Source organism: Sus scrofa, chromosome 13, assembly GCF_054392235.1.
Source record: "Sus scrofa isolate SSC_HxYL_T2T_F1_AM1 chromosome 13, Sscrofa_HxYL_maternal_Yorkshire_Landrace_v2.0, whole genome shotgun sequence".
Taxonomy (NCBI): Eukaryota; Metazoa; Chordata; class Mammalia; order Artiodactyla; family Suidae; genus Sus; species Sus scrofa.
This window is the reverse complement of record NC_139395.1, coordinates 57,099,691-57,127,084: the sequence shown is the minus strand read 5'-3', so window position 1 is coordinate 57,127,084 and position 27,394 is coordinate 57,099,691. Positions and strand designations below refer to the sequence as shown.

Below are 27,394 nucleotides of genomic sequence, written 5' to 3'. Positions count from 1 at the left end.
CTTTTTAATCCATTCATCTGTCAATGGACATTTAGGTTGTTTCCCTGTCTTGACTATTGTGAATAGTGCTGCAGTGAACAAAGGAGTGTATGTATCTTTTTCAGTGAAAGTTTTGTCTGAATATATGCCCAGGAGTGGGATTGCTGGGTCATATGGTAGTTCTATATTTAGTTTTCTAAGGTACCCCCATACTGTTTTCCACAGTGGTTGTACCAGCTTACATTACTAGCAACAGTGTAGGGGGTTTCCCTTTTTTCCACACCCTTTTCTTTTTATCCCACTCACTATTAAGACAGGTGTTTCTGTTTATTTCTGAACTGATGTTGGTGGAACTTCCTTGATTTCTTTTCGCAATATTTGGGACTAGTTTGTCTCCCCATTCTGAGTCATAATATGAGAATCGTATGCTGCTTTCTACCTATTTTTCTAAAGATCGATTTTCAAAGTGTAGTCCTGGGACCAGCAGCATCAATTAATGAAGGAAATTCTTGAACTCTCAACTCACCCTTTTTAAGTCAGAAACTCTGGAGATAGGGCCTAGCAATCTCTTTTCACAAGCTTTCCAAATGATTCTGGTGCATCTTAAGTTGAAAGTCACTGCAATAAATGTTGTAAAGATGTGGGATGGGAAAGCTCTGATGAAACAACACAGTGCATGCCAGGGACACCTGAGCCCTGCTCTGTCTTCTGGAATCCTATTAACTATACTGTCGCTGGGCCCATTCCTCAACTAGGATTGTGCTGCTCCTTTGGGTGCTAACACATTCCCTCACTCCTTATGTTGCACTGGAAACCAGCAGGCTCTGTGTTCCTTCTTGCCTCTGTTGGCAGGACTGCCATGAACTGGCATGCAGGTTGTCCCTGCATAGGAACACCTGGCTGAGGAGGTTGAGTGGGGATGAAAATCCAGTCTGCAGTCTGCTCACAAAGAGTGTGCCTGGTGCAAGGCTGCAGCAGCCCAGAGGAGGTGATGCCATTTCTAATTGATCTGCCCACAGGGGCATCTTTTCGCACAAGGCATATCTACATTGGGTGCTGGCAGCCCTGATAAGGTCTTAAAATACTATGTAGGAGTTTCTCGAACAAAGATGTTTCTTTGAATTTATCCAGGTTTGTCTCATGACTTCCCTTCCCTCAGTCCATACCTTTACAAATTTTAGGGCATTTTTGAGAATTCTCCAGATTCTGTTTACTTTTTTTCCAAAGTGCTGCCTCTGGGTGTATGTAGGGCTTGGATAGGGAGAGTTAATGAAGTTGACCTGTCATAACTTCATTTTCTTTTCTTAGCTTATAGTTTAAAATTTTCTAGCCTCAGCTCATAGTATTTTTCTGGTTTTATAGCTGCTGGTAAAATTTTAGCCTTTAAAAATATGTATTATTTCTCTATATTTTTATTAGTTTGTAATTGGGGGTATGCAATTCTGTGTTCCTGCCTTACTCAACTGTTAATATGTAAGGAATGCATTAAACTATTTTTTTTTACCAACATGAATGAAAACAATTATTTTCTGTTTAGCTTTTCATCAGGTAGATTTCCTCGGTTGTTAGCAGTTGGATACTTTGCATAACTTAGGCAGCAATAAAAAAAACGAGGTTTGAGAGGATGCTGAGTAGAATATCAGATTAAAGAATAAGTTCTGGAGAAGAGCTGGCAACTGGTGCCCTCATCAGGACCAAATGGTGGACATTGGGAAGTCCTAGGCCAGGAGATGACTGAGATCTACATACCTACTGTGTGTGTGATGTGAATGGCAGTCCCGCCAGAGCAGCAAGGAGGGATTTTCCCTTAAAGCAGTGGTTCTCGACAGGGGTCGAATTGTCCCCTTTCTGCCCACCACCATCTGGAGACATTTATCAACATCTAGAGACATTTGTGATTGTCATAACTGCAGAGGTGACTCTACTGGCATCTAATGGGCTGAAGGCATAAATATCTACAATGCAAAGGATAGGGCTTCACAACCTGGAATTACCTAATTCAAAATGTCAGTAGTGCTGAGGTGGAGAACTTTTTCCATAAAGGAAGAGAGTTTAGATAGGCAAGAACAATAGTGTTCTTTATACTTTTCAGTTGACCGATGAACATTCACATTAATCCACAAACGAGTATGTCTACTCATATAGACTTTGAGTATTGCATTCCTTTTTTAAAAATAAAAATTGTATTGGGGTTCTCATTGTGGCTCAGTGGGTTAAGAACCTGATATAATGTCCACAAGGATGTAGGTTCAATTCCTGACCTCACTCAGTGGGTTAAGGATCTGGCATTGCCACAAGTTGTAGTATAAGTCACAGATGCGGCTTGGATCTGCTGTGGCTGTGGCTGCAGCATAGACCTCCAGCTGCAACTCTGATTCAACCCCTAGCCTGGGACCTTCCATATGCCACAAGTATAGCTGTAAAAAGAAAAAAAAAAAAAGTTGTCTTTTTTTAAACTAAAGTATTAAACAGTTTAAACAGTTGATGTCCTTGAAGGTACAGTCATTGTTTTATTGTCTTATTGTGCCCCAACACTTAGAAGTCAATTTTAATTCACTTAAGCTAGTCATGCTAATCCTTCTGTTAGTGGTTAAGTTTGTTTGTAATTCTAATGAAGTTTTTGAAATTAGATTGCTGTGTAATAGTCACCATAGGAACTATAGAAAACATTGATTTGTTAATTAAAAGTTTTAGCTCCAGGAGTTCCCATCGTGGCTTAGCAGAAATGAATATGACTAACATCCATGAGGATGCAGGTTTGATCCATGACCTCACTCAGTGGGTTAAGGATCTGGCATTGCTGTGAGCTGTGGTGTAGGCCAGCGGCTATAGCTGCGATTCAAATCCTAGCCTGGGAACTTCCATATGCCATGGGTGTGGCCCTAAAAAGCCAAAAAAAAAAAAAAAAAAGTTTTAGCTCCATAGTCAAAGCATCTTATCTTTAAGCTGTGTGAGTGGAAAACATTCCTCTTCTTCCCTTTCAGATTCTTTGGCTGGTCTAATAATTAAATTGACATAAGATAGGTTAACAGGAGAAAAACACATTTTCGACATATGGGAGCCCCACAGACATGAGATTCCAAGCAGTTGAGGCTTATATGCCATCCTGAGCAAAGGAGAAGGGAGTAGGCAGTAGGCATCTGGGGCTTCAAAAGGGAGGAAAACAAATCACAAGAAGATGAAAAGATCAGGTGTTTAGTAAACAAATAGTTGCCATGTCATGGAAATAAATCTGATATCGAAAGTTATCTTTGATATTAGCTCTCTTCCTGGTATAGACTCTCTAAATTCTGTTAGGCAGTTAAAGAGAAGGTGAACAGCATTTTCTGTGTCTCTTGGGCCTTGATTGTCTTCACCTTAAAATAATCCACATATCAAGGTGGCCCATTGGGGAGGAGGCATATTCTGCTCACTCAGAGCCTCACACCTTTGTGTAATACTGACAGGTAAGAACTACCTTTTGTTTTCTTAATCACATGGGTACTTCCATGTGGCCCCTTCCTTTGTTGTTTGTCCCTGGGCAACCGACCATGTGACTGTGGACAAGTCACTTAATTGCTCTAGACTGGAGTGTCAGCAATAAACATATTTTCAATTGGTGGGGAGGAATAGATGAGCCTTTTCTGTTCTAACACTCTATGCAATTATGTAAGTTAGGTGAAGTGGATGAGCTTTCCCTTCCAGAAGGCTTCTGCTATGAATGGATCTCTAAGTTTTGGGGAGATACCCTGGTGCCAATCTTTCCATAGTATTTCTTTTGCCAGGATGTCCACAGCAAGGTGTAAGGCAACACTGCACAGAAATACATTTTAACATTGAAATGAACTTTCTCTAAGCAGAGAGAAGAAAATCAGAACATTCCAAGGGAAATCCCTTGGCAGATAGGCACATCTGTTGGTGATTTGGCAGCCCTGGAACTGTTTCATGAGGCTGTATCAGACTGTATCAGCAGTTTTTCTCAAAATGTGAACAGTGTGTTTGCTAAAGGCACACAGGATCATGTCTGAACCTCATAAACTTCCCTCAATTACAAGGAAATGTGTTAAAAAAAAATATAAAGAACCACCAACAAACTCAGAAGTGGTATCTGAAAAGCCATTTAATACTACAGAAGTTTCTTTCTGCAGTCTGTAAACAAAGCAAAATTTGACAGCATCTTGGTGTTGATAATGTACAAAGATGTTTATCTTTATTACTTACTGGCAGTGTGGTTAATCATTAAATAAATTTGGTTTTACTTCTAATTAAACATTTAAAATGCAGTTGCTTTTCTCTGCTCTTGTGACAAGATGGAAGATTAAGTAACTTTTGTTACCCTGTGGAATTATCTATGCTCAAAAGCTCAACCGAAATTAATTTCTGTTAGTGAAATTCATTTTTAAGTACTATAACCCTAATCATTTGGGGAAAATTAATATTCCCTGTGAACAAATATTTTAACCAAAATGTGGTAAGCTTATTAATAACTCTGAGTGGAGAGAAAACATAAATTGAAAAATGATCGACATTTTGTTTGATGGTTACCTTTTAGGCTAGTAATTTTTTTCTGAGATTTATAAGCAAAAGAATACATTTACTCATTTTCTATCCATTACTCTGGAATATGTCCTCTCTTTTAATTGTTCAAAAAAAAGCCCATAATTGTTTTTGAATGTAAGTTTTGGTGGGCTCTGCAATAGGAAGGCTGAATTTAATTTCTACTATGGAAGCTGGATGGTAGGTACATATTATGCTACATTTTTCCAGACCTTTTTGCAACATTAAGATGAAAGAATATGATCTAAACATCCTTAGCTCTAATGCCAGTTTCTCTGTGAAGCCTTCCTGATACCCAGGTGAACAATCCTTTATTTTGCACTTCTGTTGTATTCCTTCTTTCTTTGTATCTGACAATCTGGTGGTGGTTGTGGTCCTCTCACCTTCTAGCCTGGGGCTCCTTGCTCAATATCTTGGTTGTTTTGTCTCCTTCACATGTACATCATGTAAACTGGGCTATTGGGACTTTCAAGATAGGGTCTGAATAAGGTAAAAAGAATGAAGCTTTGACGTTAAGTTTATAACATGGGTTTTAAAGAATGAGTTTACATTGAAGCTTCATTAGAGGAGGAATTGGGAGTTATTCTTAACTGTGAGCACTTGATGGTCTTAATCCCCTGTCAGTTCCTTGGTGTAGGAGACTGAGGATTTAGGCTTCAGCATCACATGGCTCCTCTAACCCCATGTTTGTCATGGAGGATGAGCTGGATAATTTCTTTGGATGGCAATTGATTATTTTCTGACAACACTTTCGGGGAGGTAGTGTGGACATGGTTAAAAGTGGGCAAGTGGAAGGATTTCCCATCGTGGCACAGTGGAAATGAATCCCACTAGGAACCATGAGGTTGGGGTTCGATCCCTGTGGGTTAAGGATCCAATGTTGCTGTGAGCTGTGGTGCAGGTCACAGACGAGGCTTGGTTCTGATGTTGCTGTGGCTGTGGCATAGGCCGGCAGCTGCAGCTCTGATAGGACCCCTAGCCTGGGAACCTCCATATGCCGTAAGTGCGGCCCTGAAAAGCAAAAAAAAAAAAAGTAGGCAAGTGCTCTTGAGTATGAAAGACCAGAATCCAAGTTCTGGATCTCCTGCTTTCTAGATACAGGACTTTCAGCAAGCTCTGAGGTATCTATGAGCCCCAGTTTCTTGTCTATAAAATAACAATATTGCTCTCCAAAATATATTATAATGATTAGATATTTAATGCTTATTATCTGCTATATAAATACTTTTATAACAAAAGTTCTCACTATTTTTATTGGAGGTCAGTGAAAGTATTTAGGGCTCTGGGATGCAGGCTTGTGGGAACAATCTTTGTACTCATCCTTTTTCCCAATACCAGTGTTGTCCAAAGTTGACCTTGACTATTTTCTTTACAATTGTCCCTATTTCCCCCTCATTACCTTAGTATTTCTCATCTTTCCCTTCTAGAATAAATAGACATACTATGGTTCTGTAGGCCTTCTTTCTCCATGAATACAGGAAGTGAGGTGGAAAAGGTGCTGAATAAAATAATTTAAGAAACAGCAGTTTTGTATAAAACTGAGATCACCAGAAATAGCTGGTAAATTTGAGTCTTGATGTCTTCCAGATAATTAAGAGCATTTTTTAAAAAACTGTAATTTCTGAAATCATACAGATGATAATTCACAGGGGATCAATACTGACACTTGTTTTTACATTATTAGGTTCAGTAGAATATATATAACTTTCATTTCTTGATGGCAATGATAATAACATCCAGCATGCTGGGCAGTACTGTGAGGTATCACACTTACTGTATAAGTGGCCAGATTTCAGAGCCCATACCTCATAGGTGTCCAGTTTTCTCTCTTCTTCTTTTTTTTTTTTTTTTTTTTTGTCTTTTTAGGGCCACACCCATGGCATATGGAAGTTCCCAGACTAGAGGTCAAATCAGAGCTGTAGCTGACAGCCTACGCCACAGCCACAGCAATGCCAGATCTGAGCCATGTCTGCGACCTACAGAGTTCACAGCTATGCCAGATCCTTAACCCACTGACCGAGGCCAGGGATTGAATCTCATCCTCATGGATACTAGTCAGTTTCATTACTGCTGAGCCCTGATGGGAACTCCTAGTTCTCTTCTTGGATCTGAATGAGATTTAGTCTTTACCTACAAGGAGCTTACAGGTTAAGAGAGAAGTAGAACACAGGGGCACAGATAAACTTACTTTGAGTCTGCATAGGACAAGAAGCAAGAGTGACTCAAACACCAAGAACAGCAAAGGAGGACTTGGTGTTGTCTGTTTCTGGAGGGATACTGGAAATGGTCATTTGGGTTGGATTTTGGAGATGAGGTCAAATTTCCATAACAGAGGAACCTGAGGGATGGAAAAGGGGGACTGAGCAGGACTGCAGGAATAAGAAATAGCTCAGTTGAAGAAGGGTCCTGAAGGAGAGGGTGGTGCCTGAAAAGCCAAGGTTGGAGAAAGTCAAGGTGGACCCACAGAGTGTGCAGGCTCTGGGGACTGCAGGTCCGTGTAAGACTGGACCTGAGGCCATTGTTAGTGACTTCGGAAAGTGATTCTATTAGAAAGACAGAGGGAAGACACAAACGTTGCATTTGGCTGAGGAGACAATGAAGTTGGGTATTCAGAAGATTCTTTCAGGAGCATGGTTAAGGAAAGGAGAAAAAAGAGTTGGTAATTGGAGAGTTTAACATGTGTGAGAACACTTTAATTTGTAAGAGAGAGGAGACAGAAGGGTTACTTAAGGAATCCATAGATAGGGGGAGATTGCAGACAAAAGGGAAAGAAGAGAGTGTTCTGAGCCATGGAAGAGGAATTTGGTGAGAAGTGTTTTACTAAACTTTTTGTGTGGGCTTTGAATGCTTAACTAGAGACTGTATTGCAAAGGAAAATATATTTTGGACAGACATGCTTGGTGACCCTCCACATTCTTTGTCTTTAATATATGGTTCCCTGGGTTGCCAGAGCTCAGTACCAAAAACAGCAGTGATTATCACGGTGTCCTCAGCTTAATCCTGAACAGTTGCTGCTGCTGCTTCCTCTTTTTCTTCTTTTCTTTTTTTTACAGTTGTGCCCGCATATGGAAGTTCCTGGGCCAGGGGTCAAGTCAGAGCTGCAGCTGAGGCCTTTTCCACAGCAATGGCAACACCAGATCCAAGCAACATTTGCAACCTATGCTACAGTTTGCAGCAATGCTGGATCCTTAATCCACTAAGCAAGGTCAGGGATCAAACCCACTCCTCACAGAGACAGCACTGGGTCCTTAACCTGCTAAGCCACAATGGGAACTTGTTGCATTCTTCTTAATGAGATTTCGTTTTTCTCTGATTCCTCTGCTCCTGGCTTACCTCTGTCCACTCCACTTCTTTGATGCTGGCCACTTCTGCCCCTTCATTCAGGTGCTCCTGGCTCTTGGCTCTTTTTTTTTTTTCTTAGCTTCCAGATCTTGGCTGCCCAGTTTGGACTCAAAATTTAATGCAGGTAAATCAATCTGTACCAATCCCTTTTCTTAGCAAGGCCAAGGTCTTGATTTTTCATATCCTGTCCTTATAGTAGCCTCACCATTGCTTTAGCCTAGTGCTGTCCTGTGACTGTTTCCCCATTGTCCTGGTGATATCTGTGGGACATAGTTATAAAAAGGGTATAAGAAGGAGGAGGAGAAATACTGAAAAATAAAATACAATCAGAAGTGTCAGCCTAGACTATAGGGGGAGAAGTGCATCTCCAGAAAGATAGCCCAGGGCAGCAGGGAAGAGAAATGATGCTGCAGGATAGAGAGGAGAAGGTGAAAGAGCTCTGAGCACAGAATCTTATGGGCTAGAGAGAGCAGGGTGAACAGGGTGTGGAAATAAATGGAGACCATCCGAATGAGGACCAGAGCCTGGGAGCCTGGCCCTATCACCTTCATTTGGCGGAGACTCAAAGGCAATTGTGGGAGTGGAAGCTTTATTGAGGAAAGAAGTGAAGGCTTCAGATGTGCCCTGACTTGTGGTTGTTGAAGCTGGGGAAGCTGGAGCCAGGCTCCCTAGAAGCAGAACATCTTCTGTGAGTGATCAAGAGAGCTTATTTAGCTGTCTCCGATTGGTCCTTATTTGGATGCCAGGGGCAAAAATTGGGGAAAGCCGGTGTTTTATTGACTAAGTACTGACCATTTGGGCCAGTTGCTATAGAGGTTGTAGTTCAGCTTCCCTGACTGGTTGCTGGGCCAGGTTGTGGGTCAGAATTGTCTTTTTGTATATGGTCTGGCCACCATCCCTTGTATATTCAGTCTCTCTTGGGCTGGAGTGAGAGAGGTCATTTTCACTGTGTGTATGTACTGTATTTTGTAGGACACGCTTTGACTTGTGGCCTGGCCAGCTCTGAATTATCACAGAATTCTGCACTCTTCCCGGTGGCCGTCTGCCAGTACACTGTGTTTCCACAGACTTTCATATGTCCCCCTTCAATAACTAAGGGGGCTGGCTTCCAAACAGAAACTGGAAACAATATTTTTATAGATGTTAACTTTTATGGAAATATTAAAAGTAACACTCAAAGTGCTATTCTTTTGTGTTTACTCAAATATAGCTCTCAGAGCAGCTGTGGCTTTCAGAACAGCCTAATTACTTTCGTATACCATGAGCAGTCGATAGAGCACTGGGAAAAGCCATAGCTATAAATTTATATTACTTGAGGGAGAATATTTGGTCTTAGAAATATTAATGCAGCCTCCCATCTCATATTATAGGAATTAGTTTTATTTGTGAAGTAGAATTTGATTGACTTTCTGACCCACCTAAGAATGGGGCACTGGGGAGAAGTGTTTTGCACATTGGCTGGCTCTGAGTTCTTAATTCTAGAGATGGCAGCTCAGAGGAAGGGCAGTGTGTTCCTAAAAGAGACTCTGCTTTGTTCATGGGAAAGGTCAAAAGGATGGAGTAACACAGAGCCAAACCTGCTGTGGACCAATTGGAGATGGCCGTCCTTTCCAATTAACACAGAGCTATAATGTACTCTAAGAGTATTTTTTAATCACTACACTATTTGTTAATTTCATTGAGCAGCTAAAGTTGAAAGTTACCAATGTAAAAAAAAATAGGCAGGGGATAAAATCCTGGCTGTGGATGTTTTTAGCACCAATATCAGGTCTCTTGTTCTGGTGGAAACTCCAAACACACTTTTCTTTGGTAATCTGTGTTGCATGTACAAATTAATGTGCAAGGAAGATTATTATTGAGAAATGTCATGTCATCTGGGTTAGTGTTTTGTTTATAATATTGTAATATAATATCCATTCAAAGTAAGACTTTCCTTGGGCTAGTTGGTATCATAAGGACAAAAAATGGTCTTCTATCCCTGTTGATGATCAAAACCAGTTTTGCCTGTGGTCTCAAGGGTGCAAAGTGAAAGAGTCAATTAAGTGGAACCAACTGTAGATTACTACACCAAGAGTAATTCATGCCCACTTAATGAAAACTTACCTGTTCCCCAGAATTTGAAGAAGGGCTCTGGTCTTCAGGACATCCTAGTGACAGACAAGCTGCTCATTGACAGTCTGAACCATCAGTTCAAGGTCAGGCTTTGCTGTTGCTGCAGCTTACTTCTTTGGTGCCTTCTCCAGGACCTTTGCTATAGTCATCAGGTCAGTGCTGAACCCCAGGCACACAGTGACCCCTTTGAGTCCTGCCAATGCTAAGATTGGAAGAGGACAAGATGCCCCTCACTTTCTCCATACTCAAGTCACTTTCCTACCTGTGATGCCTCCCTTTCATAATAATCCAGCTTTGTTACTTCTGTGAGCCCACCTCACTGCCTAGAATAAAGACTATGTTTTTAACCCTCCTTGCTTCTATAACTGATTTCTGTCCACTGGGAAGGAGGAGAAGTGATATTTGTAACAACTAAAACATATCCTTAATGGTTGGAGGTCTGCCCTGCCTCTATCCTGCGGCCTTGACAGTGGATGGGATGGCTAGAGTACCATCTCCGACCATGAGAACAAGGACCATATCCTAGGGGTGGTGGAAAAGAAATCTGGAAGTAGCTTGGGTTCTAGATGACTACAGAGCTAGTGGCCAGGGTGGTTTGGTCTGTTGGTCCCTGGACTTATGTGTGAGAATAAAACATGTCTTCTTAAACCACTGTTTTCTTGAAGTGTGTGTGTGTCTGTGTGTGTCTCTATGTCTGTGTATTTTATTATACAGCTATATCTGATTTCTAACTAATAGACTGTATTTTTTCTTTGTATCTCTTTTCTGCATCTCGATAAATTATTATATCATAAATACATGTCCTATCTGTGCAATTTATGGGTATATATAAAAATTATATGCATATATATAAAACTATTTGTGTGTATATATTTATATGTACAATTTTTTTATAACCTAATTTTAATAAGATATGTGGGATTCCAAATGTTAAAAGAATATATACAGCTTCTAATTTAAAAGTCGCTTAATAAAGCTAAAACATATTAACAGCCTTTCATTAAAGACCAGGAATCTGATTTTCTCCCCCCCACCCCGCCCCGCCCCGCCCCATTAAATTCTGAAAAGAACACATCTGAAGCTGTTCGTTCCAGTGGGCATATAGACCACATAACCAGAATGACTATAGCAACCCAAATCAATTCTTCTCAAATCACTTCAGTATGGTGGCAGCAAACGTTCTTGTTCTTCAACCTCCCCAAACTCTTTCTTCTCCCAAAGCCACATAATCTAGGGCTCTTGGAAATGTCTGCTATTAGGTAGAGGCAGGCAATTCTTCCCCAAACAGCACAAGTTAGTGTTCAAAATTGAATAATTTCTTTATGGAAAACACTCTCTCCTGCAGTATATTTGAATGAACAAACTAACAAATGAATCTCAGAAGGCTCATTTTATTTTCCTGTTTGCCATTTTCATCTTGTTTCCTAGCATAGCATATTGAAGACCTGCTAACTTTAGCCTTCTAAGACATGGGGAGGGCCAAATCAGTGTGCCTGGGTTTTGAATTGTTTTCCTATAAGGATTAAACTTCATATCCTGGTTATTATGTGTGTGTAAAAGTTTGTAGCAAATGGATTTATACAGCTTGGTGGCTATTTTTCCTTGTTGATATTCTGTGGGGAGTTTGCTTCGAACCAGTTCTTACTTTAGGCCTCCTTGCTGTCAAAATAATATAAACACCAGGGATGGAAAATATATCTCAGTCCATCAAACCTATATCCTCTTCCTCTCTGACTATCTCTAATTAGGTTTTGAAAGTTTTAAGTGCAGAGAAGGTGGGCCTCAAAACCCAGTGTTTGTGCTGCAGTTTAATGGGGGTGGGCGCAGAGGGAGGAAATTAGGGAGCATATTCCAGAGTCTGTAACATGTCTGTTCAGGTTTTCAGAGTTGGTGAAAATCTACAGTATTTGGGAGGAAAAAATATGTTTGAGTATGTGTAAATGTGGTGTGGTGCTAAGCTTTTCTTTTATTCTTATTGGAGGCCTCAGATGTTCAGAAAACTTATCCTGTGTCATGAGGGCTACTATATATATACTGACCTTGGCTCACAGTCTATCAGGTGGATACCATTCCATTGTCTATTTTCATTGGGTTTAGGTAGACTTCTATGACAAAGCGTTATTTCCCTGATTCCATTCATTTTTCTCTTGGCTGAATCCTATTTAGGAATCATGTTATATTGCTTCCTCCCAGAAGCCCTCCCTGATTCCTTCAAGGCTTGATTAGGAGCCCTTTTCTATGATCCATCTAGGTATATCCTGTGCACTAAGTCGCCTGTCAACTTGGCTATATCTTCCATCTTACTGTTCCTAACTCCACAGCAGGGACTCTGATTTATTTCCTTTGGGAGCTATGGTGCCAGCTCAGTGCCTGGTCCTTAGTAAATACTCAGGAAATATGTGTTGAATTAATCCATTTTCCCAGAGGGATAAATAGATTTTACTTATGGGATAAAATTTTAGGCTTGCATATAAAAGTTACAAAATAAATATTAGTTGATTGGATTTCCAGTGCTTAAGTGATTCTCTGTTGCAAAGCAGGCACCTCTGAAAGACTCATTAATGGTTCAGGGATATTATTTACAACATTAAAGCCACTTTCTGAAAGTGCATATATATTATACCCAGTTTCCTCCTAAGTGCATGGACTCAGTGAAAAATAAACAATAAATCAATAACATCCTAAGAATTACTGGAAGAAGCAGCATATTGTCTGTTATTCCCTGGAGGTTGTGTAAAGAGGTGATGAGTAAGGAGGGCTTCTGATTTTCTGTTGTGACAATCAGTGACAACATCTGTAGAATGAATTTTAACTTCTGAATCCATGAAGCAGAGCATCGAGTCTGTGGTAGATTTTGTCTGAATCAAATTCCTGCTGTCTGTTAAGGACATTTGGTCCAGAGCATCTAACAAGTTTCCTCCCTTCTTGCAGACCTGAGCAAGGAAAATTTGCTTATAGTGATTTAAAAAGTTTTTAGAGTCTACTTATATTTTGAATTATTAGCTTATTAGAAGAAATATTGATTTTTGCAGTTTATTTCTAAATTTTCAAAGAGAAAATTAAACGAAGACTCCTTTCAACAACCTTGCAGATGTGTAGTTTCCTGGTACATCACGGTTTATTTAGATTTGCAAGTCCCGAAACTTAAGTTTGCACATTTACCCAGAGTTGAGGAGGGTCAAGGCCACTGACTCATGCTTACCTAACTCATAAGAAGATGATAAATTAGCATGCCAGTGTGTTCATTCTCCAGGAGAAATATAGCTGCCAAATTACATTCATGTTATCCGGTCAGCACTTTCTCCAGTAAGAAGTCATGGTGGCAAATTAAATTACAATCAGAAATATACTGTACTGGTGAGGGTGTGGGGGAAACAAGCTGTATCATATGCTATTAATAGAAGTTTAAGTTGCTACGACCTCTGTGGAGGGAAAATATGGCAATATCTCATATAAAAATGCATGTGTCCTTTGCCCTTGCAATTTTGCTTCTATAAATTTGTCCTCAAGATAAATGACATGTGGGCAAAGGCATATGAATAAGAGTGCTCCTTGTAGTATCATTCAAAGAATGGAAGGATTCTAAGTATCAAGTGTAAACTTGTTCGATGACTTATGGTATATCTATGTGATATGAAACTGATGCTGTTAAAAAGAATTATATGTATGATATATATATGTATATTAATGTAGAGAATGGACTCCAAGATATGTTATTGAGATGGAAAATGAAAGATAGAGAACTATCTGTGTAATGGTGGTCCTCCCATTGTATTAAGAGAAAAGGATAAACATGTTTATGTGTTACTTTGCAAAGTATGTTTCTAAAAGTGAGGGGACAGGTGTATGTGCCTGGAAGGGCTGAGGTGGAAGGAAGACTCTTTTATTTTACTTTGAATGCTTTAAATCTATTTGAATGTGTTTATCCTGTGCTTACATATTTTATGTTTTCTATGAAAAAAAACTTAAAATGACATTTGAATAGTTTCTTGTTGAGTTTAAAATTGGTACCAAGGAAAGTCGTCTTGTTGCATAATCTTGTTCTGGAATACCTCCTGCCAGAGTCACCTTCCATGCAGATCCTATCCACCCAGAGAGCCGTCTCTCTTAAAAGAATGTTTTCATCACTCTTTCCTGGACTCAGCAGACATTCTCTCCCATATGTGACAGTATTATATTCATGACCAGTTCCTTCTGTAGCTGAGCTCCAGTTTCTTGAAGGACACTTGGGCAATATCTGAGTCCCATAAGCAATACACTTACAAGTAATTTCTTAGGTTGACTTTTGTGTAAATTATAATCACCGGGGGAGCTTATTCAAATGCAGAGTCCTGGGTCCCACTCCACAGATGCTGACTGACTGAGTCTGGGGTGGGTCAGGAAGCCCCAGCTTAGTGGATTCTCATGAAGATGAACTTTCTGTATCTTCCTCCCTCTCTCCCATCTGAGACATTTAGAGAACAGTATTTTTCATATCCTGTCCCTCGATTCCAAAGTCATTTGACTCTGCACCTCCTTTAATGATGACCGTATTTTAAAGAAATCAGTATTAAATTATTAGTATGTTCATCAATTCTGTATCAGTTGCTCTTTAGTAGATGTGGGGAGAAAGGAAATATGACCAAATTCAGTTTCCTTAAAGGCTAAGAGAATGGCCCCTCCAAGGTGCCCAGCTTGTGGAAGACCCAGATTATTTTATGCACACTCATCTCAGCCTTAATCTTTCTTGGTCCACGTGGATGATGGAAGATAGCAATATGTCTCTGAAAGCAAGGAAGAAAGAACATTTGAATTAAGTTATAGGCAGCTGACCTTTGATTTTAATCACAACTGCTTTTAAATGGAAATGGAAGGAGGAGGAGTGGCAGTAGCCAGGAGGAATGGAAAGAAGAGAAAGTCAAGTACAAGGGCTTTGGAGTTAAGCTGACTTGCCTCCTGATTCACATTCTACCCCTGGCAAGCTGTGTGATGATGGCCCCGGTATGAAACTTCTCAGCTTCATGGCGATGAAGTAAGGATGAAACTGACCATATTACCATGGTCAGAGACAAAATAAGAGAACATGTGCCTGGCATTTATCACATGCTCCATAAATAGTGGCTAATTATTTTATTAAAGGAGCAAGAAATAGAAACAAAGATAATCACATGGGCTTGTCAGGCCCTTCCCTTTAGCTCAGTGAGCCCATTAGTTAAGATATCTGAGTAGCAATCCAGAAATCTGCCACTAACTAATGTCTTGCATGACCTTGATCAGACCATAAATTCCTCAAGCCCTGGATTTCCCATTTGTAAAATGAGAAAGTTGAACTATGTGATGTGTTCATCTCCAGTGTTTAGAGATAGGCTTTACCTCTAAACTCTAGGGACGAAACAAAGCATTTCTTAAAATTCCTTTATTTATCCCCATGTATATCAAGTAATTACTTTTCTTTTATAGAGCTTAGATGGAAGGATGTCTTTTCTCTAAAAATTTGTGATCCTAGGCAGAATATTTGAATTCCTCTCTCTATTTGACTCTCCATAGCTGCAAATGAAGCTCAGAGGTTTTTGTTTCTTTGTTCATTTGTTCATTTTTGTTTTGTTTTGTTTTAAATTCCTGACTTTGAAGCTTTCAATGAATTTGCACACACTTGCCTGTTCTGAGGAATAAATGGTACGTCACAGGAACTATCAAAGAGGTTCCCTTCCATGGTTGCTGAACCCCCACCCTGACCCCCTTTATTTATTTCTTCAATAGAATCTGGGAATGGGTGAGGAAGAACTCAGCAGTCTCTGTTTTATCATCTCACTGTTTCCAACATGCTTACTCGGGAGGGTTTTCAGATAATTCCCCCTGTCTCTATGGCTCTGTGTTTGGTGCTCATGTTTAAATCTCATCTCTGTCCTAAGATCCAGCATTCTCCAGACTGTGTCTCCTGGGATGCTCGTCTCTTGAGGTGCTCCATGAGAAGAAAGTCCTTTTGGTTTAAAACGTGTGGGAAGTGCTGTACACTGTACTGCCCTTCTTGGGGGGTTCTCAATGCATGTTAAGCATATTAAAGCCTCTGAGAAGTCCCTGAGGAAGGAAAAATGGTTAAACTCAGCATCAGCATCTCCCAGACTTTGTCAAATTCAGAAGTTTAAAAAAAAAATACTGAAGTGACTGTAATCTCATAATAATGTTCCACAGAACCCAGGGAGGGCTCCAGATAATAGATCCTGCTCTCTTATCTGTGAACCAATCAAAGAAGAAAAAAGAGATGGCTGGAAGATTTGTCTTGAAAAGTAACTGGAGTGAGAATTTATGTTTTGAGGTGTTACCTTTATGTTGAGATGTGCCTTTGAGTACCAAGCCTGGTTTAATTTGTAGGTGCCCTCTGTTGACTCACCGAGCACTGATGGATCTTCCTTGCCTTCACTGCAAGATTTTGTGAGTCTCAGAATTTCATTTAAATATTTTGTTATAGAATGTGTAACTAGTTATGGATCTGAATGAAAAATAATATCAAGTGAGTCCATAAATAAATTATTAAAATCGTGTTGTATAACCCCAGGGCGAATACCGCCATGGCCATATAATGTAAGGAGTTCTAACAGAACTCCAACAAAATACATCTGTGTCTGGCTCCAGAAATTGCTTTCTGAAGATTGGAGAGGCAGATTTATTAGCGTCTACACATTTCTGATTATGCATGAATCTGTTGTTGAGAAGTCTCAGGAACATTCGAGTCCTGAGTATTCTTTTCTAATGCTTAGAGAGAAATCTGTTTCAGAGTTAGGTATAGACCACTCAGCTTTAGCCTCTTCTTATATGAACTGTTTTCATATTTACTGACAAATAGGGAGGGATATAATCCCCCTTTAGATATTCCAGCTCAACTAGTAAATGTAAATGTTCTTTTTTTATTTTCTCATCTAGCAAAGCTAAAGGGAAAGGGTTGACTAATATGGTTTTGTTGATGCCTGAAGTGATGCAAAACTAAGATGAAGGTAGAAAATACAAAAAAAATAAATTCAAAATGATTTGTTTAGATTAGGTTTATGGGCTCATGTAGTTTAGTGGAGTGAGACCAAGAACCAAGAATAATCAGAGAGCTCTCTTACCTAAAAACAAACACATAGAGCCCAGGAACATTAGGGCATTGCTAGTTATTACATTGTAAGGATCTTTGTTCTGCAATAGCAATAGAAAAACAAAGAAAAAAGGAAATGGGCTGGAGCTTTGTGGATAATTAGCTAGCCTTATGCAGAAATGGAAATGGCACATTTTGGATCACAGTTGTACAATGGAGTTCAGTCCTCTGCAGTTTCTTTCTCCTCTTCCATGTTGGATGAACACATATAATTAGAGGAGACAATAGATTCTGATAACTCTTTTGTCCTAGGCAAAGCGTCTGAATTCCTTAACTCTCCAGTTGACCATACTTCATGCAAAATGAGAGTGCATTTGGGATTCCCAAGGGAACAGGGGCTTAAGAATGATACAAAGTGGTGCTGTAATTCCCACTTGTTTATGGCCTAGGGCCATACCTACCTTCATCTGGACACACTGATATTGCCTCCCTAGTTCATGAGTGTGTGTGTGTGTGTTTGTGTGTGTCTCTGTGTGTAAAACAGATCTGAGGAGCTTCTTTGTTGGAAGGGGGTAACAGGCAGTGGTGTGCTGATAAATAATTAACAACTGACTCTTAGAGGAAAAAAAAAATCTTGATATGCAGCATTGGAGAATTTGGGGATTTCATGGGGTAAATGTTTCCACCATAGCTGATTTCAGTTTATCAACCTGACATCACCCAGCTCACAAAATCTAGAAAATGTAACAGGCAGTTCTCATGAGCCAGTGGGAGCTGGTGCCAGCACACCCCTGCCTAATTTCTTAACCCCACGCCATTGCGTGGAGTATTTCTGGGGGATACCTGTGAGGCTCTTCTTGCAGACTCTGGAGAATGCCTTTTGAAAACAGTCAGCCTTTATGCTCTTTAGGTTCCCTTTCAGATCTCAGATTTTAGAATCCTTTCTCAAGAAGTGTTTATAAGATGGAATATATTATAATGGTGTGTGATAAAATGTTTTAAAATATCAGTTTATACTGCTATTATTTGTCTTTTATAATACTGCAGAGAAAGCTGGTGATTTAACTCAGATACTTGTAGAGAATTTGTACGTAATATTAAAAAGGCAAATATTATGGAAGGCAAGTGATTCTGACACATTGGTAGCTGTGGATACTTCTGCTCTTTGAGTGTGGAGCCCTTGCCAGATGAGATCTTTGAACATGGCAAAAACTTTGCATTATGGCAAGTGCCTTTAACATAGGACACCTTGTCATGCAGGGCAGGGGCTGGCCAAGGATGCTCCATCACTCAAATCTAGCTTACTGCCTGTTTTTCTGTGGCCCATGAGCTCAGATTGGTTTTTACATTTTTGAATGGTTGAAAAAATCAAAAGGGGAATAATCATTTGTGACACATGAAAATGATAGTTTCCATGACCATAAATAAAGTTCTATTGGAACACAGCCTTGCCCTTTTGTTCATATCATCTATCATCTATATTATCATATCATCTGCTGCTTTCATGCTGTACCAGCAGAGCTGAGTAGATGCAAAAGAGAATATGGGGCCTACAAAACCTGAAATACTCACTATCTGACCCTTTACAGAAATCATTTGCCAACCCCTGCTCTAGGAACTCAGTCTCTGAGGAAATATGATCAGCTGGTTCAAGGTTCTGTCTGATGACTGAAGACATAGCAATAAGAAAGCCAAATTCATCCATAATGAGATTGAAAGTATTTGCAAAAGGGAATGGAGAGAACCACAAATGGCTCAGAATATGAAAAACAGGAAGAAGAATAAGGAATTTCTTACTTTGCCTGAATCCCTTCCTTTTTGATTGTTTTGTTTTGTTTTAATAACCTAAGGTGAAGAAAGTTCTTTTTCAGCTGGCATGTTGATGTGTTCCGATTTGAGTGGGCTCTAGCTGCCCAGAGACTCTGACACTTTTTTTTTTTTTTTTTTTTTTTTTTGGTCTTTTTGCTATCTCTTTGGGCCGCTCCCGCGGCATATGGAGGTTCCCAGGCTAGGGATCCAATCGGAGCTGTAGCCACTGGCCTACGCCAGAGCCACAGCAACGCTGGATCCGAGCTGCGTCTGCAACCTACACCACAGCTCACGGCAACGCCGGATCTTTAACCCACTGAGCAAGGGCAGGGACCAAACCCGCAACCTCATCTTTCCTAGTCAGATTCGTTAACCACTGCGCCACTACAGGAACTCCCTAGACACTTCTGCTCAGTAAAAGGTGTATCACTGATGGTTACAAGGTCTGGCTTTGGAGTCAGACAGATGAAGGTCATATCCTAGCTCCGCCCCTTATTTGATGTATGGTTGTGGACACGTTTCATAGTTCTCATCTTCAGTTTTCTTACCTATACAGTATAGATTTATTCTGAGTATCAAGTAAAATATTTTCATTGCTTACCACAGAATCTGACACATAGTAAATATATAATGTGTTACTTTTTGTTTATACTTTGTTATTATTATTATGTCTCTATACTTCAGGGCTTTCCATATTTATATTTTGTGCCTATTTATGTTTTGGGTTAGGCCTCTATCCTTTTAGCTTTAGCAGAGAGATATATCTAATTTGGCAGTATCTTGACATAGAATACAAATTCTTTTCACCCCTAACACTCTAATTTCTGGAAATTGTCTTGAAATGAAACTCATGCAAGTGTTAAACTCTCAGTCAATAATTAAACCTTTGTCTCCTGAGAAGTTTGTGTCCCCATTCATTTCTTCCCAAGAGGAGACTGCCCTCCAGTGGAAACAATTCTGGTAAGGGGAGAAAATCATTTTGTTAGTAAAGACTGTGCAACAAATGTTCTTTAAAATTCTTTTCTGTTACGATTATCTGCTTATTAAATTTAAGCATGTTTTCAGGGATAAAACTCTCCCAATGTGCCAGTATGCTCTAATCTGATGATGGCTCTCACCACTTAGACATTCATTCCTTTGATAGTCATCCCCTCTCCGCCTCCCCCCACCCTCAACTCCCGTGTGGTACAGGCATTGCTTTTAATCAAGTAATTCTCACCTAAGTTTCACAAAAGCAAACTAAGATGCTTTAAACCATCTTGATGCCTATGTTGCACCTCAGTTCAATTAAATCACAATCTCTAGGGGTGGGATCTAGGCATCAGTATTTTATTTTTAAAGTCCCCTCCACACACTGCACATAAAGTCCGGCCTGCAGCCAAGGTTGATAATTACTGACTGCTTTAAAACTTTTGTTTTTTAAACAAACTTGTTTTTGAACAAAGTAAAGCAAAAATCCTGTTCTCCTGTTACTATGGCATTTGCTCTTCTTGAGCATGCGGAAGCGCAGCCTCTGTTGTCATCTGCTTGTATTGGAATCTAATCTCCAGAGAAATTTACTGATACAATCTTTTTTCATTAGCTTGTTAATAAAGAAGGATCTTATAGGTAGTAAAAGAGGGTGATAAGAAATGATTCTTGGCTACCTCTCCAACTATAAATTCCACTGATGGGTTCTGTTTAGGGCCAGTAATTATTTAGACTTTGATAACCTCACGGCTAAACTGTACAGAGGCATTTGGGCTCACCTGACAAAAATGCCTTAACATAGCATGAATTTATAAAAGAATATTTTCTAAGTATTCACTGATAGTCATGAATGTTTTTTAGGCTAGTGATTATACATGCTGCTAAATTTTCTTATTAATATATGGTTACTTGTGTTTAGTTCACTATAGATATTTTATTGATTTAATCTTTTGCTTAAATAAGAATTGCTATAGTTCTGCTGAGTTTGAGGCTGTTAAAGGTTAATTAATTTTGTTATCTGTAAAATAAAAATAATGATAGTACCTACCTCCTAGTGTTGTTAAGAGATAGTATGTGTGAAATAGTCTAGGGACTGGCACAAATAGGCTTCCCCATGTTGTTATGATATTGAGACAAGATATAATAGCGGTCTAGAACAAAGGTACTGGTGTTCGTCTCTGGGTTCAAGTCTCATCTTGACTATTTATCGGCTCCATGATGTTAGGCAAATTAGTTACCCTCCTTAAATCTTCATTTCCTTACCTGGAAACTTTTAGCTGCCTTTTGGGGGTGGTGGCAATAAGATGGTTGAAAATTAAGTAAGTTAAGTGAAATCATTAATTAATGTGCTTATCACTATTCCTGGCATTTGGTAAACACTTTTTCATATGTCCAAATAGGGAGAGTGTTCATGTATGTGTGTTTATATGAAAGACAGAGACAGACAAACAGACAAAGAAAGACCAATGAGAGAGCTGATATATTCAGTCAGATTGTCCCTGAACCACTGGTATCAGCATTACCTGGGCTCCTGTTAGAAATTTGTGATATCACTACCCAGACTTACTGAATCAGAATCTACATTTTAAAAAGATCCCTGGTGATCTGTGTACACATCTGAGCAGCAGTACTCTAGTCAATGAACAGCAAATACAGGACAAAATTGCCACCAATTCCCCTGCCTCCCCCAGAACACCCTTGGTGGGCATCGCTCATCAAGAATGGTACTCCATCCTTCAGCATCCTGCCTAACCACTCCCCAAGCCTTAACTAGTTGATAGGAATCGTCGTGCAAGATGAAACCTATAAAGGAAGAGAGTTATTGCATGGAGACAGTGGTGTTGCCTGAGCTAGTGAATCGGCAAAACAATACTCCAACTCAGGGCTCGTAAACCTCAAACTGATAATACTGTACATTACTTTACACTGCCTCCATGATGTCATTCAACAATCCACAGCTATAACTGGATTTTTGCAACAACTGGCAGGACAAAATTGGCAATTAATTAATGATAAATTGGGATTCAGTGGTATCACAGGCGTTGAAAAGAAATAGATTAGCTAACAGTGCTACTGTGATTAAAACCAAAGCCTAATGGTAATCCCTGGTGTGATAATCTAGGCATTGTGAATTAAAATATCTGATGATCTATTAATTTCACTGATTTCCAAAATTCATTTCTTTTTAAACTTTTTTTTTTCACTTAAGCATTTTCTTTTTAATGAAGCCCTGTAGTACTTGAGGGTGGAGTCACTGAAGTGACCACAGAATCCATTAGACAGAATTTCACAAAACTAACTTAGAATAAGGCACCATTTGAGGACCTCTGTACACTGCCTTTGCCTCCCACAATTGTTTTTTCTTGAAATTTTAAATCTTAGGGCTAGACTGTGCCTTGAAATAGCATAACTTCTGTCTCCTGGGAAGGAGGGAAGAATTTTGTTCATCACTGTCAAGAGATATGGTCTGCTTAGAGTAAAAATGAAAATGCCATCCTAATACCTCTGAAATTTATCTTAACCATCACGTCTGCTGTTGCACTGAGGCTGCTAAACATTTTCTGACTCATTACTCAAATGACTCATGCTCCATTTAGTATGGTGGGAATACATGGAGAAGTGGCCAGATCCTACAGAGTGAGTAAGCGACTGGCCAGAGTTCCTTGCATTTTGTTACCTGGGCTGTTAATTTGCTAAAAATCTCAAGATGTTAATGTTCCTCTGAAGTGTCTGGCTGACATAGAGAGGCTTCTTTTTTCACTCTGGAGAGAATACAAAATTTCCCCTTCTCAAAATTGAAACAAGGTTTATCCCCAGCTATCATAACAGTTTAGGTAATGTAAGCAACTCCATCAACTAAAAAAAAAAAACCCTGCATACTTATATATCTCTGTGTGTGTACATATATATGTGTATATATCTGTATACACATATATATGTGTATGTATCTGTATGTGTATATATCTGTATACACATATATATGTGTATGTATCTGTATGTGTATATATATATAATACTATATATTTATATATCTGTATGCATATGTATTTGTGTATATATGTATGCAGTATATTTTTGTGTGTACATATATATGTGTATATCTATATATCTGTATATATATATCTATATATCTGTATACCTATGTGTTACTTTACTTGAACCAAACTGTGATCATTGATTTCAGAATTCCCAGGAAACAATGATTTTTTTCCTCCAGTGCATTAACTTAGTCAATATACACATCATATTTATGATCTGGAAGTTTTCCATACACAACTATGTTTGAGTCTCTGCCATAAGAGATGGGTGAAAGGATAATTGCAGATGCATGAAAACCAGAACCAAGGATCTATGATAGTGTCTCTTGAAATAACATTAAAGGTCAGCTCATAAAACTACTTTTCTTTTTTGAGTATTTTATTTCTTTACTTGGAATTAATTTCATGCTCAAAAACATGGTATACGAAAAAACACATCTAGGAAATGTTTTCTAGGCATTAGCTCTCCCCAATAGTGGAAAAAAAAAATTTGGAACTGTGCCTATACAAATAAATACAGAAACATTTTTATAAATTCTCTGATTTTTTTAAGTGGTGATAGGGTATGTCTCCCTCATTAAATTTTTCACGTGCTTCAGAATACTAAAATAAGGATCAACAGGTCACATTCATTTTCTCTTTGGAGTTAACTGTTGGTGGTAGAGTGTGTGTGTGTGTGTGTGTGTGTGTGTGTGTGTGTTTAATTGAAGTATAATTGATTTACAGTGTTGTGGGCTTTTTTTTTTTTTTTTTTGTCTTTTCCAGGGCCGCTCTCGTGGCATATGGAGGTTCCCAGGCTAGGGGTCTAATCAGAGCTGTAGCTGCTGGCCTACTCCACAGCCACGGGAATGGCAGATCCAAGCTGCTTCTGTGACCTACACCACAGCTCACAGCAACACCGGATCCTTAACCCACTGAGCAAGGCCAGGGATCGAACCTGCAACCTCATGGTTCTTAGTCGGATTCATTAACCCCTGAGTCACAAAGGGAACTCCAGTATTGTGTTAATTTTAGGCATATAGCAAAGTGATTGTGATTCACTTTCAGGCAGAGAAGACTTCTTTTTCCACTCTTTTCCAGATTCTTTTCCATTACAGGTTATTATATGATATTGAATATAGTTCCCTGTACTATACAGTCGGTCCTTATTGTTTATTTATTTTATATACAGTTGAAATACTTTGTTTTATATTAACTTTCCAACTAGTTTTCTTTTATACTTAAAATGTTTGCCACATGAAAAGACTGTGTTCTGCGTAAGGTAGAAATTAAACTGGCTAGTTTCCAGCAAATGAAAAGTATAAGATCCATTTTTTCCCCATTTTAAATTATAGGTTGGATAAGAAAGGGCAGATAATGTAAATATTTACAAACTAGATACATAACCAGGTTGCAGTTCTCTATCCCTGTCTGTGAATTTAAATGTCCATTCCCTGTGTTTTGAAACATATTTTGGAAGATATGTTGATCTTTTATCATCTTCCTCCCCTTAGTGCATGATGTTGGGCTGGAGCCACATAAAGTGGTTTAAACACACTTAGTCACAAGCCTTTAGGAACTTAAAGTGACCTCTAGCCTTTCAAAGAGCTTGCTATGAAATTGGAGTCACCTGAAGTTATTGAGGCAATTGAATTATTGTTAGCTAATATTAGAAAAGGGAAAACAGAAGATTGAACTCTGTTTTCATAGCAGCTAATGAGGCATCTAATGATTCAAATGTGACTCTAAAGCTCACCTCATTAAGACAGAGCATCTTGTTTTCGTAAATGTCCTGGGGTAGTTGGGTAAGTATATACAGTCATTGTTTGAAATAAGTAACAAACCTTTTCAACCAAATTCAAATATGAAAGAAAGCTTCTTGGCCCTGATGTCTTCCAAGTGTGCAAATATATTTCTTAAGAACAGCATGAGAGAGGTTGACTCTGCATCTTTATTCTTACAAAATTCAATTTTTGGGTTATTTGAAAGTGGACGCTGCCATCCAATTAAATGCACCATTGACTACATATTTATTAAGACATTTATTACCAGCTGCCTTATTTAGTGTACTTTGATTAAAATACTACTGCAGCTTCAATCTGAATACACCTAATTTAGATTTTTAATGGGCAGTCATAAGGCATTGAATTGTCCCTGTTATTTTTGACCTACAAGAGAGTGTGAGGCACCTAGCTAAACGGGGATAAATTAAGGGGAGGGGAATCTGGGTAGCTTCTAGACATCTGAGAAGCCTATGCACTTGATTTTTCAAATTGCTGCTGGAATGCAGCTCTAAAATTTTGTATATGAGAGCTTGCTTCCTGAACTCTGGCTCAGTGTTCATTTAAAAGAGCCAGAACCACGAAGTGCCAGGCCCTATGCTTATGATAGGGTAAATGCACTATAAATATCTATTGAATAACTGAATGAATCATTGAATTGGGTATTATAACTTGGGGCCAATATTTTCCTTTTTATTTCTTTGATAAACAGGATACAGATGTTTTCCTGTACTTAGATCTTTTTTAAGATGGTGATCTCTGTGTTGGATATGCCATTATCAGTGGATGACCAATATGTATACATAAGTATATGTATGAATACAAACATGTAATTAGACTCATAAGCTGTAGGAAATGGGGAGAAGTATGCAGGTTTTCGAACTTTCCAAACTGCCTAGAAAAATAGGTATTAATAGAGTTGGCTCCAGAGAGATGGTTTCTCATCAGTCACCATCTCCGTCAAGAGGAAAGCCCTTTTCCCATTACTTTTCTATTTTAAATCTATTCCCCTGCCCTGGCTGATTGAACCTTTCGAAATGTGCCTGGCAGAGAATCTCGCCTCTTCTCTTAGCTTGGAAATAATAATGTCTTCACATTTCCATGGCCTTTTCTGAAATGGGGACCTTTCATTTATGTTTCACTGTCAATTGAAATAAATTGATTAACGTCACGGAATTGTGTTTCACCACAGACCTTTTGAAACAAAAAGCTGCTTTTCTGATGTGGTAAGGGAACAGATTGTCCCAGATTTCTTTATGCTCCTAGGACTCAGGGGCAAAGGAACTATTTTATCATTACATGTTATTGAATCCTAAAGAATGATCATGTTTCATTGCATCCCTTTTGCTGTGTTTTTTTTCCCTGGGGCATTCCCAGACACCAGACCCTTGGCATTTAGTAATCACAGAGCTTTCTCTGGAACCCCTCTTCCAGATCTCTCAGATTTTCCATTTCCTTATCTTTTCGCCCTAGGAAAATATCTGTACCTTGCCTTCCACTTAAAAAAAAATTTGGGGAGTTCCCGTCGTGGCGCAGTGGTTAACGAATCCGACTAGGAACCATGAGGTTGCGGGTTCGGTCCCTGCCCTTGCTCAGTGGGTTAACGATCCGGCGTTGCCGTGAGCTGTGGTGTAGGTTGCAGACACGGCTCGGATCCCGCGTTGCTGTGGCTCTGGCGTAGGCCAGTGGCTACAGCTCTGATTCAACCCCTAGCCTGGGAACCTCCATATGCCGCGGGAGCGGCCCAAGAAATAGCAACAACAACAACAACAAAAGACAAAAAAGACAAAAAAAAAAAAAATTTGGTTGTAATAATCATAATCTTAAATTTCTAACAACCCTCTTGCCCCAACACTCGGATTTACCCCCTCTCATAGCACCTGTGTTGATTAATCTCCATTTCACTGGGGCTACTCCCCACCCTGCCATGTCCTGCATCCCCTGCACGCAGTGGGAGGCTTCAGTACAGGTTTGGAGGGTGGCTGAGAACAAAGCCAGGATATTTCTTACCCCCTCTCTTTTGCCTCACAGCCTCATCTCTTACTGCAGCTCCCTCTTCGCAGTTTGGCCTCCAGGGAGACTGGTCACTGGCCTTGAGTAACACTATTCCTCCCCTGTCCTTCAGCAGTAGTGGTGGTAATGGCTTCCCCCGTTGCTAGTTTTTGGTGCCCACCATCCATCATTTGTGTTTTTAGCACTGCTCTTACATACCTTTATCCAAGATCATTTACACAGACTATTCAGAAATGAATTCTATTTCCTGAGATAAACAACCTTAAGAGGTGCAGACTTTTCTTGAGCTGACTGAGAATTAAAGTTAGAATATATATTTCTAAGTTCCCATTTGATCCATGACTTCTGTCTCTGATGCCAGTTGTTCTCTGTTAATGTGAATGCTTAACTCTTATTCTTTCAAATGAAAATCTTATTTAAAATACCTAACTGGTAAAGATTTCTTCCACTGCTCTGTAAGCTGGTTTCTTCATTTGATGGATCTCCCTGCCTCTAGTTCCAGTCCACTGCATCCTCCTGAATATCATACCCAGATTAATATTCCTTATACTATTAATCTAATTACTAATTACCAATATTAATATTACTATAATATTAATATTTCCTTCTCTAATGTCTAGACAAAAGAAAATTAGAATCTTTTGCTTGATATTGAAAGTCTATCTGGATCTCAGCTTACCTTTCTGATTTCCTTATCTCAGTAGATCCTGGGCCTGAACTTCCCTTCCTTGCAAGCACTACCTTCTCATCCCAGTTTCTGCACCAGTGCACATCTGATTCAT

The 27,394-nt window shown here is 39.3% G+C and overlaps 1 protein-coding gene across 34 annotated transcripts in view; it reads left to right on the top strand.

The window, feature by feature from the left end:
- Positions 1 to 27,394, top strand: part of FHIT (fragile histidine triad diadenosine triphosphatase) — a 1,441,601-nt gene that overhangs the window by 594,560 nt on the left and 819,647 nt on the right. The window contains exons 1-2 of one of the 34 annotated variants that reach the window (XM_084988818.1): positions 14,836 to 14,980; positions 16,321 to 16,380. The exons of the other annotated variants lie outside the window; for them this stretch is intronic. The gene's annotated coding sequence lies outside the window, so the exon portion shown is untranslated. Of the gene's footprint in view, positions 1 to 14,835; positions 14,981 to 16,320; positions 16,381 to 27,394 lie in introns of those variants that run through there. 34 annotated transcript variants of the gene reach the window in all.